The sequence below is a fragment of the Salvelinus alpinus genome, chromosome 2 (assembly GCF_045679555.1).
Source record: "Salvelinus alpinus chromosome 2, SLU_Salpinus.1, whole genome shotgun sequence".
Classification (NCBI taxonomy): domain Eukaryota; kingdom Metazoa; phylum Chordata; class Actinopteri; order Salmoniformes; family Salmonidae; genus Salvelinus; species Salvelinus alpinus.
In genome coordinates this window covers 18,905,387-18,922,513 of record NC_092087.1, presented here as the reverse complement: position 1 = coordinate 18,922,513, position 17,127 = coordinate 18,905,387, and the positions used below count along the sequence as shown (strand labels likewise).

The window sequence follows — 17,127 nt, the reverse complement described above, 5'->3', positions numbered from 1 at the left end:
GTAATCATCACTCTGTGATTGGAAATAATTGATCTGTTTAAAGATCAGACGTTATGGATTAAAATGTTACTCACATTATTAATGGTGTGTATATTGTAGAGGGGAGAAGAAGAAGAAAAATGTCTCAACATGAAACCTTTATGATGTCTTTTATAAAGACAGTAAATGTGTATCCTATACTCTGTTCGAGTATCATATGTCTTGGAGATTTATCCATGTTCTGGTTGTGATGTGTAATCACCTAAACTATTCACCTTATATTTAGGTGTTCAAGTCTATGATGCGACTCTTTGAGTCAATGTCAATAAATCCCAAAATAATGAAATCATTTGTTTTGTTCTTGATCTTTCCTTCTCTCTACTGTCATCAACATATTGACTGTAGAATACAACACAGATCTACTGTATAAGGTCATACTTACTTTTGCAATGATTTGTAATGAAGTTTTGGAAGTTTAAAATATTGCATCTCAATCAGTGGTCCCAGTTATGAGCAGGTACAGAAATAGTGATGGCTTTATGTGTCTAACATGCTGACCACATGCTGCACCATCACGTGCATGATGATTTTGTCCACCCACACCAGACACGATCAGGACACGCAGGTTGAAATATCAAAACAAACGCTGAACCAACCTTATTCATTTGGGATAGGTCGAATAGCATGAAACATATATGGACATTTAGCTAGCTAGCTTGCTGTTGCAAGCTAATTTGTCTGGGATATAAACATTGGGTTGTTATCTTAGCTGAAATGAACAAGGTCCTCTACTCCAACAATTAATCCACAGGTAAAAGGGTCAATTGAGTTTGTTTCTAGTAATCTCTCCTCCTTCAGGCTTCTTCTTCTTCGTTGAACTATATATGGCGGTTGGCAACCAACTTTAAGGTGCAATACCACCACCGACTGCACTGGAGTGTGGACCTCAGTTCATCTTTCAATCACCCACGTGGATATATGCTCCTAAAAACCAATGAGGCGATGGTACGTGGGTATAGCGTCCTAAAAACCAATGAGGAGATGAGAGAGGCAGGACTTGCAGCGCGTCAGGCATCACAAACAGAACCAAGTTCTATTTTAGCGCCTGGCAACGCAGAATCTCGTTGAGGCACGAGCTGTGTGGTCAGCATGTAAGAAGAAAAGGCCCAGGGTGTGGACATGAAGCTAGAGTTAGGGTTATGGTTAGGGTTAGGGTTGAAACGGGGTGTGGACATGAAGCTAGAGTTAGAGTTAGGGTTAGGGTTATGGTTAGGGTTGAAAGGGGGTGTGGACATGAAGCTAGAGTTGGGGTTATGGTTATGGTTAGGGTTGAAACGGGGTGTGGACAAGAAGCTGGAGTTGGGGTTATGGTTAGGGTTGAAACGGGGTGTGGACATGAAGCTAGAGTTGGGGTTATGGTTATGGTTAGGATTAAAACAGGGTGTGGACATGAAGCTAGAGTTGGGGTTGGGGTTAGGGTTATGATTAGGGTTGAAATGGGGTGTGGACATGAAGCTGGAGTTAGGGTTGTGTTTAGTGTTAGGGTTCAGAAGGGGTGTGGACATACAGTAAAACTAGGGTTGGGATTAAGGTTAGGGTTAAGGTGATGGCTAAAATCAACATGTCACTTGTCTCTCATTGATTCAATTTAGGTCAGAACCAAGACAAGTGCTACTCTATAGTGCTGACTGTTCTTTAACTAAATAATTTCCTCCAATCCAAGTTTTTCAGGGAACCTTCTCTAGTACCAGATGCTGTTTTTATAATTGAAGCATATTTAATGGTTGCCTAGAAACCGGACTGAACTGAATCGCTAATATAATGCATTATAATAAGGCACACTTCTATTGTTCCTCCATTGAGAGCAGTGAATGGAGAGAGTGTGGGAAACCAAGGAAAACTCACTCACAGACCCGCTTTGGGACAATAGACTTCTGTACCCTGTATGATGAGGGGTGAGAAGGAATTTCACTTGTAAGGTTTCATCATTGAATTCTATAAATGAATTATATCACAGATATAATGAATTATAAGGACTGCACAAGTGTTTTTTTATTATGATAGGGTGTAAGAGGAATTAGGTAACAGATCAGGAAATACATTATATTACACTTATACAAACATGATTACATTGTAGTAGTCCTGTGTAATTCAGTAGGTAGAGCAAGGCGCTTACAATGCCAGGGTTGTGGGTCCAAGACCTACAGGTGATCAGTACAAAAAAAAGTATGCACTTGCTACTGTAAGTCACACTGGATAAGAGCATCTGCTAAAATGTGAATGTTGTATCGAAGATTTTAAATCTTATATCTAAAACGTACACGCTTGAAATATCTTCACTATTCAGTCCAATCTTGACCATCTCTGAATGGCCATATGCTGTACAAGTCTATATCATCCAATAGTCAAAATATTTGTATTTACTACCTTCTTAATATATGCATGTCAGATGTATTAATTTTTTCTCCCCCAGGTGCTTAATGGGAACTGCTTGTGTAGAGATGAATTAGCATTTAACAAGGCACACTTCTGTTGTTAGGTGGAAGCTCTGTCAATGGGCAGAGTGTGGGAAAGCTCTGGAGAGCAGAGTCTCAGTCTAGTGTCATCGTCATCATCAGTCCCATCAGCACCTGACTGTCTGGGGAACACCCAGAGTCACTGGGGAATAGCAACACTTATAGAAGGGAATTAAACAATAGCTGAATACATCAGTTTCTCCAGGGTTTAACTCTTTCTTTCTCCTTCTCTTCTGTCTTCCTTTGGGGTGGAAGCTGGATCAAGACACATGATATTAGATCTATAACCAAATGTGTGTGCAACTGTGCATGAATGATTTAGAAATGTTAATTTGAATATTAAGATTCTGCAAGATGTAAATCTGAATGTAAACATATAAAGCAATTTGAACATAAATGTACAAATAAAATACAAAATCATTGTGGTTAAAATTAAATCATGTAGAAATGAACACTGATAAAGTACAGTATATGTCTTGCAGCACACTTTGGGGATAAAATCAAGTGTTCTAGTGTTTCCCTCCAAAATCCAGATGGTCTGTGATGTCATACTCTGTCTATAATAGAACACAGAGCCAATAGCCGTCAGTGAGGGTTCACTGAGCAGGTTTTGTAGTGCATTGATCACAGCACACATGACTCAGTGTGGGAAACTCAGATCAGTTCTCTACTCACACTGACCAGTAGCCTCAAGAGAGGAAACATCTGCTACCTCTGGACTCCAGAGTGCTTGACAGTATAATTACTACTTCTGACTTTTGAGACCTCATGATATTAGTACAATATCGAACCTGTGAACTTAACCATAAGCTATATTTCTCTGCAAATTAACATACTTTATATTTTCGAAAGATGTCATATTTGACTCAATATTAATTTATTTTGACAAAAATGAAATTCAGCAGCACAGAAAATTATAAATATGTTTAACTTTTCAATTGTGACAAAATGTAAAACACTATACTATATCAGATTTTTTGTCATTATCTCACATTCATTGTGAGATAATAAAATGTGACTGAATCAGTAATAAAGCGTTTAAACACTATGCATTCAACAATGTTTTCATAGGTGGGGACTAAGTTACATTGTAAATTTCATGTGTAAGTTGTGATGATGAGTTTGTGCTCTCTCAGCATCATTGATCCCAACATCAGGCAGCAGATCTGGGGGTCACTAGTTTCCCAGATTCACACAACCCTCTCTATCACCCCCCACCTCTCCACCTGTTCCATGAGACGTGACCATTGTCCCCCAGCAATAAGAACACTGAGCATGTGGCAGCTCCACATTCCTCATTGTCCTCCCAAGCTCACCCATTGGCTACAGACTGTGAGAAATTCCAACAAGCCCAAGACCCACACATTCATATGCAGATTATGGACTGTATATAGGAGATATGAAGCCATTAGACATCAGATTCACTCTACACAGAGAACAGTACAGCACAGAGATCCAGCCATGGCACCTACAATCACTTCAGCTATGATCTACTCTAATGAGCACCTGACTCTGACAAGGTAAATTGAATAATCGAATTTAAGGAAATTCATCCGATTTGATTGATTATTTATTAGTTTCAATAATGCCCTATTTCAGAATAAGATCAGCTCTTCTTGTAGTTAACAAAGCCATTGATGGAGAAGTTACACAGAGATCGTATCAACAACAGCATTGAGCAGCTCAAGTCTCTCCTGGGTCCAGAGATCCTCAACCAGCAGTCGGACTCCAAGCTGGAGATAGCCGACATCCAGGATTTGCCAGTTTGCTTGCTGAGACAACAGCTACAGTAGCAGCCAGTTAGCTCCTCCTCCTACTCAGCAGCTGTCAATCAGGGTTACTCCAGGTGTGTCCAAGAAATTGTGCACTTCCTGTCCAAGAATTATGTGAAGACACAGTCCCAGAGAAGACTGCTAAGCCACTTCCAGAGCCTGCAGCCATCCTCTGATAAGAACAGAAGGGAGAGTGACCTGCCTCAGTTGAGCTCCACAGCCCAGCACAGCACCAGCAAAGAGAAGAGTCCAGTCAACACTGCTCTCTGGAGGCCCTGGTAGAGTCCTACAGACTGGAACTCCACTCTCAAACAAACTCAATGGACCATGTTGGTCTAACATTAATGTGATGGACAGTGATCAGAGATCTTCTTCATATTCTGCTTGAGCAGGATGTTTTAAAAGTCTTGCTGTTATTAAGACTCATTTTCTGTTGTACTGAACAAGTTGTAATGTTTTTTTAAGAAAATGATCAAATTGATCATTGAATAATAACATTTATGTTTTGTAAAACGTGTTGATATTGATCATATGTTCATTCATGATCAACATGATCAGCATCAACTTCTATGGTCCTCCATGAGGACCTTTACCGCAAAATAGGTGTTATATCATCAATCTGTTCGTGATTTTCTATGATTGATCTGTTTTAAGGTGAAAAGGTAAAATACAACAATGTTTTACAACAGTGATATAGCATTATTGACATTGTATTGAGCATGTTCTGTGTCGCATCTATCAGTTATATATGTAATTATGTTCAACCTGAGCTACAACATCAATGGTCCTCCATGAGGACTTTTAACCCAAAATGTTGTTACAACTACATTGTTGTAGTGATATGGTCATATTAACATTATATTGAGCATCTTCTGTGAAGTATGTATCAGTATTAGTTAAACATTTGTTATTGATCAACTTGAGCTACAGAATCACTGATCCTCCATGATGGTTATTTACCCAAACTGGGAATTATACCTGTAATCATCACTCTGTGATTAGAAATAATTGATCTGTTTAAAGATCAGACTTTATGTGTGAAAATGTTGCTCACGCTGTTTGAATAATGTGTACATTGTAAAGGTGAGAAAATGTTTTCCTTTAATGTGAAACCCTTGTCTAGTTTAAACAATGTTGTCTTTTATAAAGACAGTTATTGTGTATCTTATAGTCTGTTAGAGTATCATGTCTTGAAGATTTATCCACGTTTTTAATGTGATTTTTGATCACTTTCTTTCTGTTGAAATATTTACCCTAAATGTGGGTATTCTAGTCAGTCTGAATAAATATACAAATCATCAAATTAAATCTTCTTCTCTGTTTCTTTATTATTTTCTTCACTGAGACGAGCTTCCAATACGGTTACATTACTGATTTATTAAATTCCATATGTAGAAGCAAAAAAGCCTACTTTGACCCAAGACTGTACACAATGATCTTGAATGCATTAGAATACAACACTGAATCTACATATTCCTTTCTACCTCTGGGTGCAGTCAAAATCTACCAAGTAAGGTAAAAGTCAAGAGATATTTATATCCATACATAACTACTTACATTCATTGTTTTATTTGACATGTGAAATTAAATATAGAGAGATAATTCTTCCTAATTATGAGTTTCCTAGGAGGCATGACTGTTTTTTGTTGTTGCTGATGTCCCTGTTTTACATGTATGTTCAATTACATTTTCATGATTTTTAGACTGGTCCTGATATCAGTGATTCCAGGTGTTTGGCCAAAACTTGGTACTGTCATCTAAGTTCTCTAAAAGTTTAGAGCAGATGTGCTCCCCAAACTCAATAGCTTACGTGATGTGTCACTCTATGCTGCAATCGATGGATCTATTTTTTTATATATGGAGTGGCTGCATTGCCAAAAACATCTGACGCCTCTTCCCGATAGCAAAAAACGAACCATCTGCGCATGTGAAGGATTCTCTGCTCTACAATGTTTTGCTCCCTCCGCAGCCACTTCCCCCTCCTGTGTGTGCGTGTGTGCGTGTGTGCGTGTGTGCGTGTGTGCGTGTGTGCGTGTGTGTGAAGTTGGGAGAGTTAGCTAAATGTTCATGACTAATTTAGTTTTGATAATTTTTTTATACAACGTTTATGCCATACTTCTACATATTTGGTGAAAATTCACTACAACCAAGCAAACACAGTAGCTAAGTTCAACTCTGTCCACATATACGATTGTCAGAGTAGTGTACCACCATCTACATCGAGTCACTATCAGTTTCTACGCCTCTTTTGATTTGCAAATATATTTCTAAAAGTGTGTATTGTGAGTATGAACATGCAGAATCAGCCAGTGGTGGTGTTTCCCTCCAGAATCCAGATGGTCTGTGATGTCGTACTCTGTCTATAATACAACACAGAGCCAATAGCTGTCACTGAGGGTCCACTGAGCAGTTTTTGTAGTGCATTGATCACAGCACACATGACTCAGTGTGGGTAACTCAGATCAGCTCTCTACTCGGACCAGTAGCCCTAAGACAGAGGACACATTTGCTACCTCCGGAATAGTGTGCTTGCCCAAATAACTACCATTGGTTTGACCAAATAACTACTATTTCTGAGTTTAGATTGATATAATATCAAAGCTAAAACTTAAACACTAACTGAACTTTAGAACAAGTTCTAATTCTCAGGATGTCCACTTACCTATACAATAAACAGGTAACTGGCAAAATAAAGGAAACACGAGTAAATGAGGAATACAAAGTGTATTGAAAGCGGGTGCTTCCACACAGGTTTGGAATTAACATCCCATCATGCTTCAGTGACGAAGACTGCTCAACTTGCTGGTGTTTCACGATATGCCATGGGTGTTTCCCGATATGTTTCACGATATGCCATGGGTGTTTCCCGATATGTTTCACGATATGCCATGGGTGTCTCAGCCACCAGATCTCATCCCAATTGAACTCTTGAAAGATTCTGGAGCGGCACCTGAGACAGCGTTTTCCACCACCATCAACAAAATATAAAATTATGGAATTTCTCATGGAAGAATAGTGTCACATCCCTCCAATAGAGTTCCAGACACTTGTAGAATCGATGCCAAGGTGCATTGAAGCTGTTCTGGTGGCTCATGGTGGCTCAAACCACTATTAAGACACTTTATGTTGGTGTTTTCTTTATTTTGGCAGTAACCTGTATATACTGTACATGTATACAGTATATGTCATTTAGGAGACGTTTTAATTCAAAGCAACCTACAGTCATGCCCACTATCCTGGCGTTGCAACAGCCATGCTCTACCACACGTGTCAAACTCATTCCACGGAGGGTGGAGTGTCTGCGTGTTTTCGCTCCTCCCTTGTCCTTGATTGATGAATTAAGGTCACTAATGAACTCCCTTCACCTGGTTGTCTAGGGCTTAATTGAAAGGAAAAAACAACACCTGCAGACACTAGGCCTTCCATGGAATGAGTTTCCCAACATTTTCCTCAGGGACCACCAGATGAGCCAATTCAGGGCTACCAAAAAATATGTGAAACATCTTTTGGTCCCCCAAAGAGAGGGTTGGGAAGTACTGCTGCAGAGGACTAACTTACCCATTAGTTTTGACTAAAACGCTTAACATGTTAGCTATAGAGGGACATCCTTGAGGCTACTCTGTAGAGATGAATGAATTCCACCCTAGTCTGACCACAGGGAGTTGCGCCATCACATTACAGGCCTGCCAAGCCGTTTGAAGCATCATGTTTCCTATGAGTGCAATGCCCTTGGTTTCCCCTGACTCAATTTGACTTTGAAATGATTTACTTAGATATTCATCAGAGTCATTATGAGGCACTACAATGAAAGTTATGCAGACATTAGATGAGTAAAAAGTCATCATGATGTTTGTTTAGTATGATATTTACATCTAAATAAAGCCTGATAATCTGAAATAATATCTTACAGTACGTATTGTTACCATTGTCATCAAGAACCCCATTTAATGTGCTGATGTACCTGGTGGACACATCAGTGAAGTAAGAAGAAAGTCAAGATCAATATTCACAAATCAATCTTTCTATTATCTATTAGGCTAAAGCATAGCACATACACCTAATAGTTATATTGTTTCCCAAGTATCCAAAATAATTATTAAGAAATAACTGATTAAAGTTGTTACATTTGTGAAATTTTGGACTTACCCAGGTCTTCTTTAAAGGGACAATCTGCAGTTACTATATCCATTTTAGACTTGTGATATGTACCCATTGATTCTTGCAGAATATAACTTATAAATGCCTCATGAGCTTAGTTCAACTGTCACACCCCACCAGAACCCAAAATATAAGATTGGTTCACTCCAATGTTTGTAAACAGTCAATGTTTACACTATACACTATATAGGCTCAAAACATGGTTTAAACTATCATTTTGATAGCTTTGTCTATGAATTTGAGAGTGGTTGCATTTCTCCAGCCCTGTGCCTCAGCTTTTTACCTAAACAGGGGCAGGGACTCACTTTGTTATTGCTTCAACTGCTGATTGCCCCTTTAATACACTACAACGATGTGTCTGTAGAAGCTGCACATTTTGGTGTCATCTAAAACCTTGCAGTGTGTTCTGAAAAATTTGTATAGTATTTTAGTATTTAGATTAAGAATAATATTGATATACATAAAAAATATATAAATGTAAATATCTTAAAAAGTAGCCTTTTTTACTTTTTATCTAAAGATATGACATTCAAATCAGTTCAACTTGGCCTAATTTCAAGCAATAACAACACACATAGTGTTAACCAGATTATATCTCCCATCCAAATGTTGTGAATTAATATGTATTCATGTCATAGTCACCAGTCAACTCCATTACACTCAAGTCCAAAAAATACTTAAACCAGTGAATGCTAGCGATTGCTAACTATGCTACCAGTCTGTCTTAATGAGTGTTTGCATGCTAATAGCACACCTGTAAACTAAAATATCTATTTTTAAGGGGTATGCAGTATGCTGATTACGATATTAACCAAATTCCCAGCAAATTACAAAACAGTCATGGTATTTAGGTTAAGAGAATTAATGTGAATTAACATGGCAACCTTGGGGATAATTTGAATGGGCGCCAACGGTAGACTGAGGGATTTGTACATCCGTACCCCGGTACGACAGACATGACAGCAGTGAAACATCACGCCGTGATAATAATAATGTCCTCCATGTTTGATGTGAGGTGACTGGGTCCTCACGAACGGCAAGTGGCCATGCCTCTGTATGTATCCCTCTAAGAGCGCACAGGCCAAATTTCCTGCGAAATCGTACACGGCCAATGGGAATTTCAGCTGTGGCCACAAAGGCCAGACCAATGATGTATTTTAACCCTGGATGCATCCTACCAAGACACGCCAATAAGATGCAAAACCCCGCCCACGACTAACCTAGCAACATTCAAAGCTGCACTGATTGGTCCGCATTTCTTCCAAACGCTTCCAAGTCAAAACCATGCCCCAAAGCAGCGTGAACGCGTTGATTGGATAGTCGAAGAGCCTCATCCAGGCGCAAAGACAGGCTAAAAGTCTGAAGTTATTGACATTGTTTGAAATATGTTTTAGCTTTCAATTTGGCCCATTATTACTGGATTAAGTACAAGCATAATTCACGAGTGGTAACTGTTGATTACTGGTTTACATAACTTGATTTTAGAAATACTGGCTTGCAAAGCTTGCTTAAAACTTGATTTTAGCAAGCATGGATGCTGCAAACGACACATGCTTCAAACCCGGTACCGTGAGGTAAGACAACGTTTCCAAATCTCTTAGCTAGTTATAATAGTTAGCTAGTTAAGCTTAATAATATGCTGTCAAAACGCTTTGGGGCGTGGTTTCGACTTGGAATCGCTTGGAAGAAACTCACTGACCAATCAGTGTGGTTGTGAATGTTGCTAGGCCACTTATAAGCGTGGTTTTGCACCAGGTAAATACTTTTTATCTGCTGACGCTATGTATTGCTCAATGAGAGGCTTTGAAGCCATCGGCCACCATATTGGTACTCCTCAGGAGGAGCTGTCCTCCATTGAAATGAATTGAATTCTACAGTATTTCAATCAATGCTTTCAAGGACAAAATTACATGTATTTAAGTATTTCTTTGTTGTAGTGGTGACATTAACATTAGTACTCTCCCCAAACAATCTTTAATAAAAAATATATTTTATTAAACTTTATATTTCTGTGTTCAGTTCACATAGTATCATTTCAAAGTTTGCATTAAGGTGTCTGTAATAAAATATACTTGTGTAAGAAATTGTATTAGATACTGGTAACTTGTTTTACAACTTCTCAACACAAGCTATACTTGACACAACATGCACCCATCCCCACTATACCCCCACTACTTTGTCAGACCCACACACACACTCCCCTCCCCCATGAATAGGGCCCTGTGAAAACAAACGCACATGCAGGATGCTTTTGGATGAGACTAAGACAAAGAATTGTGTGAAGAGCCAATGGAATGTCGACATCAGGCCCGGACAGGACTACCCACGACCCAGATCGACCAATCGGAAGGCCAGACTACAAGATCAACCTACTTTGCTTGTTGCCTATATAATCTGTATGAACTGTTTAGAGCGCTCTCTCCTCCGACGATTCCATACGAGTCAGACAGAAGGAGCCGTGCTGCACGATTTACTAAGATATTTTTACATGTGAATAAACGGCCTTATTATATAATTATCCACCTCGTCCTATGTCTCCACTTGATCTCCTGTCTCCAGTAAACGTTTTATCAACAGAACTTGGTAGCAGAGGATGGTTAGACACCTTTGAATTCGGTCCATAGAAAGTTGATAAGACAGGAGGCGAGTGGGAGAAAGATTCTAGAAGGAGGGGTGACCTGTCCAGGAGACATCGCAATTCAACTCACCCAGGAAACTGATCAAAGAGCTTGAAACTTTAAGGTAAGCAGAAGCCTGTTTAATCAAAATCTGTATATTGTATTATAGCCAATATCTAAATTGAGATCAGGAGTACTGGAGTGAGTATGAATTACGGTTTAAATTATGTGAAATTGTTTAGAATCTAAGGCATTGTGTAAAGATATCTAAGTAATAATAGGTCAAAGACTTGTTCACATAGTCTGGCACTAGTCGATATGTTGATCGACTAGATGTACAGTGAGGAATAAGCTTTATAACGATTCATATCGTCGGGCCATAGGTGAGAGTTGACCACCTAGGGGTTACCGTGAGGAATCCACAAAATTAAAATGAAGGGGATTCATATAGTCGGGCCATAGCTGATAAGTGATCAGCTAGGGGTTACCGTGAGGAATCCATATTTAAAAGATGAGATCCATATAGTCGGGCAATAGTTGAATTGGCAATCAACTAAGTGTTACCGTGAGGACCCATAAAAAAAAATTAAAAAAAATAAGATTCAAATAGTCGGGCAATAGATTGATCAGCTAGGTGTTACCGTGAAGTTTCTAATGTGATATTGTATGTTCAAGTTGTGTTAGCGAAATTAATGGTAGAAGGTATTAAACCTGAAACTCTATGTGGGTGATTGAACGTTCCACGAGACCGATTGCTACTAATTAGGAATCTAGACCCAAATCAGCAGCCACCTCCTTCTTTCCAGGGCATGTCTGACGAATATGCCCCATGGCCCTGAAGCTGGCCACCACTAACCTACACTCATCATTGACCTGAACTACTGAAGCATCAAAGGCTTTTGCACTCTTGAAAACAGATCTCTAAGTGGCAGCAGCCTTAACAGCACCTGACTAAAAAAAAAACTAGTTCCATCTGGATGTTTCTGAAAAAGAAGGATTTACATCATCCATCCTTTTCCAGAACCTAGAGGGGGAGAGTAGAGTGTTGATGTATCACTCCTCCAAACTGGACCACATTGAAGTAGGACAAACCACATGCTCCAGGTATGTGGCTGCAGTGGCAAAAGCTATTGGAAAAAACAGCTCATCTGGTAATGTGCCATCCATTGGAAATCCACACCCACCATGGAGTTGCAGCATATCTGATGTGCAAAGAATTCACGTTCAGCACTGTTTAAAAATTAAAAATAATAATAATAATAAAAAATAATAAAAAATAACCTTTTGGTAATGGTAGACAGGTTTTCCAAATGGGTCGAGGCAATACCAACAGCACGTGAGGATGCCAGGTCAGTCATTAAGTGGCTGCAGACTGAACTCATACCAAGGTATGGAGTTCCAAGGCAAATCCGATCCGACAAACGGGTCCCATTTCAGTAACCAACACCTGAGACAGGTGGAGGAAAGATTGGGTATTGTGCACAAGTTTGGGTTAGTGTACAGGCCACAATCTCAAAAGCCTCGTGAAACGCGCCAATCAAATGTATGTGCAGGTTTGAAGTTGATTTGGGTTGAAGCCCTGCCCCTGGCATTGATGGCCATGAGAGCCTCGCCAGGTGCAGGCACCCATCTCTCTCCTCATGGGATAATGACTGGTAGAGTCATGCTTGGTCCACCAAGGGAGGGAGGTCATATGCCCGCCCTTGATGTACAACAAATTGTAATGTCTGATAATTGACGGAACTTTCTGCAGCTCTCTCCAAACAGATTCACAAGGTCCAAGAAAGGGAGCTGACGGGAGATCCGCCACCACTGAAGGTAAAAAAATTGGTGACTGGGTGGGGTTAAAGTCCACAAGAGAAAGTGGCTAGAACCCAGGTGGACTGGACCGTACGAAGTGAGGGAGGTTACTTCACACTCAGTCCAGGTCAAAGGTAAATCAGGCGCACCTTGGCACCACCTCACACATTGCACTCCAGCTCCAATTCCTTCCAGAACACTGACAGAAGTCAGAGCTGATTTGAGCGGCCTAAATTCGATTCGATGCGATGCGGCATCAAACTCCGCCTCCCCTGAAAAAGGAACCTCACCCAGTTAGAGGGACATTTCTCCCTCCCTGGGCAAGGCTAGGGATATCTGGCCCCTTATTTGTGATATTCCTCCACACACTCATAACTCTTAGAATAGTCTGGGGGTGGAGAGCTATACAGAGAATGGACAGAAGATGGCAGTATTGCAGCACTCAACGGTCTCCCAGCAAACGGGGAGCCTGTTTGAGTGCTGGTGACAGAGAAAAAACTTAAAACCAATTCGGAGTAGAGAGAATACATTTAATAACTTATTTAGGTTAAATTTACAGACTAATGATATTATTGTTATGGATTGGCTGACATGCGATATAAATTTAGCGAAGTATATGGTAAGTTTACACTTTGGAATGGAGAAAGTTGAGAAGTCGATTTTACTTATACGATAGTTTTGCTGCTAAACTCAGTTGGAGTAACTAGATGTTTTGCCTAGAGGCATGAATAAGACAGTCAATTTTGGTATTATATTGGCTAGTTGTTGCGTTCTGAACACAGGTTGAGCGCTAGTAAACGCATATCTTTATTTGAACTATACTAATCTATTTGATAAAAGTACTAAACCGGTATATTTAACATTTGATAATGATTGGCAAATCCATATATTTAACCACAAGTTTGAATTTAGCATTGGGTATTATAGGAGGAACGGGATACAATTTGTACTTTCCCCACCGGGTGTGGCCGTATTGAATTATGCTAGAGAAAATTGGTTGTGTCATTCAGAGGGAAAATGTGTACATTATAGCTTTGAGATACTTTTCAAAAGTTGCTGAAAGTTATTGGTTTTTGTTTAGGTAACACCAGAGAATTCGAACAATAAGTAAACGTATTCTAAACGTGATCTGTTTTCATTATGGGGAACAATGAACGACTCGCAACCTGGTATGGCTGGCAGGGAGTTTTTAAAGGGACAGTACACGTTTATCACAGTTCTGTTACATGAAACATCGGGGAAATTTAAAACGAATGATTTAAGGGTATTATCATAATTATTAGGTTTTGTTTTTGTGGTAAACGTTTGGGTTAAGGGGTTTTCCGTGTTCCCAGAGACAAGATATCTTAAAAGAATACACTCATATTGGAATAGGAGTTTTACTTTCTGAGTTTTATTTAGGCAAGGGACTTTGTTAAGATAAAGGGTTCTTTTGGTATGTCTAGATATGGTATGGAACACGAATGTAGGTGTAACCTTTTGACCTATTTTCATTGCATTTTCCTGTGACTTGATCACTCACGGGGGAATGTAGTGGGGATAATGGATTTGTGGTCATTTGGGATAGATAAAGTCAAAACAGTGAGACACTTAGTTAATATTGCAAAGGAACACATAGTTGTTATTGACCATTATTAGAAAAAGGCAGACAGATGGGTCTACCCCGCACTGTTGAGACTTTGAAGGTTTGAGAGCAGAGTGGGGAGGGGGTACCATGAAATGAGCAAGGTAGGCTGTGAAATAAGATAGGAGAGAAAGGGTTTAACATATATAAGCAGCACAGATACATTTTAAAGTAGATAAGTCACTTGACAGAGAATAGTTTTGATTGGAAAAGAATAGATATGAATGTACGCCCAAGGGAGAATTGGATATGCGGCGAATGAAAGGGACGTTCCTATATTATAATGTACTAAGTCATTATTTAGAGTAGGTAAGGTTGTTACCTGGCCAGGGCCAGGTATCAAACGGGGGAGGGGTACATTGTGGTCTAGGATAGGATGGGGCCTATTGAATAATAAACTAATTTAAAATTAAAAAATGTCTACCTAAAAAATAGGCATAGAAGTTAAATATATAATCAGATAGAACAAATGAGAAACTGTTTGTTAACCAAACCTGTATGTCCAAGATTTTATGCATTACAGGTGAATTAAAGGAGAAGGTGATTCACCCGACCTGGGGGCATATCGCACTTGGAGGGTGAGACACACTGACACTGCCGAATGATCACAGAGTTAAGGAGAAGAACCGTTGCTAATAGAGTTCGGGGATCAACTCCTTAATGAAGAATTCCCTGACCCCGACCTTTCCTCACTGTGTACGTTCATAGAAGTGAAAGTGTTGCTTGATCTCTGGCTGATGATGTGTTCTCTGGGAGAGGGTGGGGCTTTACAGGACTGCTTGTGGTCCTGAGCTGTCTGATTAGGATATGATGGGGATGTTACCATCACAGTACTGCCAGAACCACCACCAGTTCCAACAGACCAGGTTCAGCCGGCCTCCTCCACCACTTCAAGACCAAGTCCCACGCCATCACCTAAGCTCTCCAATCTGGTACAGGTAATAAATGTAAAAGACATCTCAGATAGTGACCAATTGGGGACTGAAGATGGTTATGAGGGAAGGGAGAATATGTGGTTGGCCTACAAAACACTTAATAGAAAGGACTGTGTCGTATGTGGACATGCCAGACCTATTCTGGCTGCTCACCCATTTGCCCTAAGCAGTGGGAAGGTTGGATGTGCATATTGGAAAGTTTAAGCCAAATTCAACCCTGTGTAAAACTCTGAGTCTTGTGTTCCCAGAAGTCCCTCCCCAGAAGACACCATGGGGGGTTAAGGCATATGGGGGATATTACAGCTGTAACACTGGTACAGGTAGGGGTATAGACTATGGGAGGCTCCCTACTGCTACCTGCATCACTAATGCCACTATTAACTGGAGGTGTTGCTGATGTATGGTGGATGTGTGGACCTGCCAGGCGGTTGACCCCATGTTGAAAGGAAATTGTCGTTGCACAGGTGCTTTGGCCAGTCTGATACCACCATTGCCTATTATTGAGGTTATAGCTAACCAACTTCTGGGAGCTGCACATGACACAGAGACTCGGTACCAACCCAGGAGACGGCAGAACCGTGACGCTCCTTGGTCCGAGGGTACAGATAACATGCACACCAACCTGTTGGGGTCCCAATAGGGGTCCCCCACGAATATCAGACATCAAACAGGAATGATGGCCTGTGGCATTTATTGCCCATTTTTGGCCCAGCTATTGTTGATGCTAAGCAGAATGCCTGGATCAATTATATCTACTATAATCAACAATGATTTGTTAACCACACCCACACAGTACTTACGGGGATGGCTGAACGATTGGATGCTACCTCTCAAACCAGTAGACAAAATAGACTAGAACTGGACATGATTCTGGCCAACCAGGGAGGTGTATGTAAAATGATTGGAGAACAGTGTTGCACGTTTGTCCCTAAACAATACTAGTCCGGATGGGAGCATTTCAAAAGCTCTGAGTGGGTTGGCAAGGTTATCAGTGGAGATGAAGGGTCTTGCAGGTGTGGAGGAGAGTGGACTGTTCTCTGGCTGGGTGGTTGGTTTGGTAAGTACACTACAATGATGGTTACTGGATTTCTGACTCTAGTTGTTGTTTTTCTTATGCTCATGTGCTGTGCTGCCTGTATCATACCTTGTTTGAAGAAGTCTGTTACAGATGTGGCAAGGAGGCTGATACGGAATCAAGCTTTCGCAGGAGAGTGGGCCTGACAGAGGAGGACCCTTGGTTTGCTGTAGTGGAGGTTGTCGAATGAATAAAAAGTGATGTTTGTCCTCCCTGTTGTGAAGGTTTGAAGTTCCCGGGTGGCGACGAGCCCACCTGGTACAGGTTGTATAGAGGGATGGACCTCAGGGTTTAACATTTTCTCGTTTTTTGGTTAATAATGTGGGATTTTGGACTCAACAAGGCTTTGAGGCGGTCCATGGACAATTGGCAGCTACATCCCTGATGGCATTTCAAAATAGAATCGCGGTTGATATGTTATTGGCAGAACGGGGGGGGGTCTGTGCCATGTTTGGTGAACAGTGTTGTACTTTCATTCCCAACAACACAGCTACGGATGGGAGTCTGACTGTAGCATTGGAGGGACTCCGTACCCTTAATGGCATTCTTGTACTTTGTGGATGCTGTTGCATTCCATGTGCGCGGACGCTTGCTAGCCGTGTTATCACTGCCGCCATAGACCCTAATCAGGAAAGGGCCCAAATGTTCCC

The 17,127-nt window shown here is 40.5% G+C and overlaps 1 pseudogene; it reads left to right on the top strand.

Annotated features, from left to right (window-relative positions):
- The first annotated feature begins 3,879 nt into the window (after positions 1 to 3,879).
- LOC139555894 (transcription factor HES-5-like) lies at positions 3,880 to 5,575 on the top strand (annotated as a pseudogene).
- Positions 5,576 to 17,127: the final 11,552 nt, after the last annotated feature.